Source organism: Oryctolagus cuniculus, chromosome 6 (genome assembly GCF_964237555.1).
Source record: "Oryctolagus cuniculus chromosome 6, mOryCun1.1, whole genome shotgun sequence".
NCBI classification, from domain to species: domain Eukaryota; kingdom Metazoa; phylum Chordata; class Mammalia; order Lagomorpha; family Leporidae; genus Oryctolagus; species Oryctolagus cuniculus.
The window spans coordinates 93,013,124-93,017,420 of record NC_091437.1 but is presented as its reverse complement, the minus strand read 5'-3'; the positions used below and the strand labels follow the sequence as shown (position 1 = coordinate 93,017,420).

The 4,297-nt window shown below is 42.1% G+C and overlaps 1 pseudogene; it reads left to right on the top strand.

The window, feature by feature from the left end:
- Positions 1 to 219: 219 nt before the first annotated feature.
- Positions 220 to 1,085, top strand: LOC100345408 (NEDD8-conjugating enzyme UBE2F pseudogene; annotated as a pseudogene).
- The last annotated feature ends 3,212 nt before the right edge of the window (positions 1,086 to 4,297 follow it).

Genomic DNA, 4,297 nt, shown 5'->3' with positions numbered 1-4,297 from the left:
CACAGAAGAGAGCTGGACTGGAAGAGGAGCAACCAGTTTTAGAACCCGGCCACCATATGGGATGCCGATGCTGCAGGCGGAGGATTAACCAAGTGAGCCACAGTGCCGGCCCCTATCCATCTGCTTTTATACCTGGTATTTTGTTGAGGATTTTTGCATCTATGCTCATCGGGAAAATTGGTTGTACAGACCCCTATTAAAATATAATCATCCAGTGAGGGGCTGCGTCTCGCCGCCGCCGCCCGGGCCGGGCATGGTGTTGGGCGCCGGGCCCGCCTCGCCTGTCTCCGGGTGCCCAGGGGAAAGGTGGCAGCGATGCTGACGCTGGCCAGCAAGCTGAAGCGGGACGATGGGCTCAGAGGGTCCCGGACGGCAGCCTCGGCAGCGGACTCCACGCAGAGGGTCTCCGTGAGAGACAAGCTGCTCGTGAAAGAGGTTGCAGAACTTGAAGCTAATTTACCTTGTACTTGTAAAGTGCATTTCCCTGACCCAAACAAGCTGCACTGCTTCCAGCTCACTGTCACCCCAGATGAGGGTTACTACCAGGGTGGAAAATTTCAGTTTGAAACTGAAGTTCCTGATGCATACAACATGGTGCCTCCCCGAGTGAGATGCTTGACTAGGATGTGGCACCCTAACATCACAGAGACAGGGGAGATCTGTCTAAGTTTACTGAGAGAACATTCGATTGACAGCACGGGCTGGGCTCCCACGAGGACATTAAAGGATGTTGTTTGGGGATTAAACTCTTTATTTACTGATCTTCTGAACTTTGACGATCCACTGAATATCGAAGCAGCAGAGCATCATTTGCGGGACAAGAAGGACTTCTGGAATAAAGTGGACGACTACATCAAGCGCTACGCCAGATGATGAAGGGCCGCGTGCTACAGCCGTGCAGTTTGATTCTGACGTAAAGCCGCCAGCCGCCCCTCCCCCGTCCTCACACTCCCTCTCAGGCCCCCTGGATTGCCCCCGTCCTGTGGCTATGTGGTCCTGAGAAGACCATCTTCATGACTGCCCATTGTAGATGGAGACTCCAACATAAATACAGCAAGAAATGTGTTTGGGCTTCTAAAAAAAAATATATATATATATATAATCATCCATACTCACAGATTTGTTCTCATTTTACTATACTATCATTTAATGTGAAAGCTTGAAACAAGTTACATTATTTGCTTATTATAGTCTCTCACAATTTTAGCCTAAAATAAATTTTTAAATCAAATGCAATACAATTAAATAAAAGAACATAAAATTAATGATAATAATGTGATAACTTTTGCCTTTTGTTGAAACCAAATTTCATTTACCATAAAATTAGGGTATCCATGTCTAAGCTGGGCTCTCTTGGATTCCTTGGATTCCTCTACCCAAGTGTGTCTTGATTTCAGAATCATTTCATTCTTCTACTATCTTTCTTTGCTCAAATAGCAAAATTTTCCTTTTTGCAAGCACACCATGACATCACTTAACCTTTATTTTGTACAAATACATAATTTATTAAATTAACCTCTAATTATCTTTTATCACCAGCTATGAGGATCAGAATAACTGAGTCCTATTTTACACCTACCCAATAGTGAAAACAAAAACAATGACTGCCATGAAATTGCTAGGCAGTATTCTGTTATAAAGTGGTCATACTGGTGATTCATAATATGCATTTGTTAACATTTTATAATATTCCCATTAAATGGAAATGATCTAATTTAACACAAGGACCTACCTTCCTCAAGATATGGGATTAAAAAACCAAGGTTAACATACACATTTGTGGGACGTAAATTTCCCCCATAATGGGTTTCTGTTGGAATCTCATTCAGAATAGTCTAAGGAACTTCAGGAATGATCACATGGCATAGCAGTTAGGACACTGCTTGGTACTCTCATATCCCATTGGAGGGCTTGGGTTTGAGTCTCATCTCCACTCTCCCTTCCAGTGTCTTGCTAATGCACACCATGATGGCCGAAGTCCTTGGGTCTCTGCCATCCATGTAGAAGACCTCAATTGAGTTCCTAGATCCTGGCTTTGGCCTGGCTTAGGCTGGGTTGTTGCAGGCATTTGGTGAGCCAATCAGGGGATGGAAGAGTTTCTCTCTCTCTCTCTTTCTCTGTGTTTAACTTTAAAGTAAAATGAAAATAAATTTTAAATTTTGTTTTTATTTATTATAAAATGAATGTGTAATGTGTAATGTAGCACTACTAAGGCAGTAACAAAGAATGTAGCATCCTAAATGTAGGCCTGAGTTTCTTCCACTTCCTATAATTTCCTCTCTCTCCTGTCTTCTTCCACTGCCTGCCTAAGTCAATCTTCCTGCTCTCATTACCCCTTTGCCTGCCTTGTCCCCTCTCTCTCACTTTTCCTGTTTCTTCTCTATTTTTGTTTTATTTTATTTTATTTTTTGACAGGCAGAGTGGACAGTGAGAGAGAGAGACAGAGAGAAAGGTCTTCCTTTACCGTTGGTTCACACTGAAGTACACTTCCAGAATATTTTAGACATACCTCTGACTTTTGGTTTATTTTGTATGGACGGTAGCCATGAACAGAAGAAAAGATGCTTTGCCATCCCTGGTGGCACAGCCTCTAACCCAAGGATAACTGGCCTGTCTTATCCCTGGTTTCCCAGATTTCAACAAGTGCTCTCTGAGTAGACTGCGTTGTTTTCACTGTATACGAAATAAAAGCACACTCTGTTCCTTTTGTCTTTTCCACAGAGCAGAGTTTAGTGGCTGAAATCTCCACTTACATGCCACTGAAGATACTTACCCAGAACAAAGTATTTCTACCGTAGACAGGCCTACCTTCTCCACATGAGCAATTGTTTCTACACTTCTCCAGGTTGTCTAGGCTCACTGGCAAACAATAACAGCAACAGCAATAACAGAAAAAACTCCCACAGAGTAAGGCCTGCACATTCCCAGAAGCTTCTGTCCCTTTGTCCACAGATCACCAGGTAATGCAGGTGAGGACAGGGTCCAGGCAAGTCCAAGCCCTGACTCCTCTGAAAGGAGCAAAGTTATCCGCTTGGTTAGTTGCAGTCTGCTAAAAAACCCAGTGTGACCATAACAAGATGGGCTTCATTATCCTGTGGTTCAAAACAGGATCTAGAGGCAATTTCTAAAACACTTTGATAACTGACTGTGTCAAGAGAATGAAAAGCTAGACTGCTAAGTGGATCTGTTTGAAAGACAATTCTGGTAGTTTTTTTGTTTTGTTTTGTTTTGTTTTTTAATTTGACAGTTAGAGTCACAGACAGAGAGAAGGTCCTCCCTCCGTTGGTTCACTCTCCAAATGGCTGCTATGGCCGGACTGTGCCAATTGGAAGCCAGGAGCCAGGTGCCTCCTCCCAGTCTCCCATGTGGGTGTAGGGGCCCAAGAACCTGGGCCACCCTGCACTGCCTTTCCGGGGCACAGCAGAAAGCTGGACTGGAAGAGGAGCAACTGGATCCAGAACCCAGCACTCACATGGGATGCTGGCACCACAGGCGGAGGACTAACCAAGTGAGCCACAGTGCCGGCCCCGGTAATTTTTTTTTTTTTTTAATTCTTTTTGATAGGACTCAGATCAAATGCCACCTCTTTGTAAAGCTTTCATTATCTTTCCTGTCCAAATTCTTTGTTCTCTCCTCTTTATTTCCACAAATACACCTCTGTTGAATAGTTTTCTTCCCACTTCATGCTGTGATTAGTTGTTTAAAAATTATTATAGTGTGAGCCACTTGAAAGCAACACTATCTTTAATCATTTTGCATCCCTTAAGTTCTGCAGTATTTATAAATACCAGGTATTCAATGCATGCTTGTTAATGGGATAAAAAAAAAAAAAACTACTCCATTGTTATTTTGGCCATTACAGTTACAAGGCTTGTAAATCAATATCACGTGGCCTTTAAAACTAGCTATGATAGCTAAGAAGTCTGGTTTTTAAAAGGTAATGCACAGCTACTTACCTTTTGTTTTTAACATATCCACTATCTGAAGTTTTAGGACATCTTTGGAAACCTTTTATCCATGATGTATGTGAAAGCATTTTCAAAATCATAAAACATTATATAAATGTTAATGGTTACTGTGAGGTTCTGAAGTGAGCAGAAAGGTATAATGTTTCTGTGGTTAAGTAATCTAAAAATGTATTTTTGTTCAATGCAGTGACTTAGAAAATGTAGTATAATAAACTGCCATTGCCATGATTAACACATCCTCCACTTAAGTCAGGATTCATCATTAGGATTGTATGAGCTGAAGTGTACCCTTGCTCTACCAGTAGCAAATGGTTTTGCTATTTTAAAAA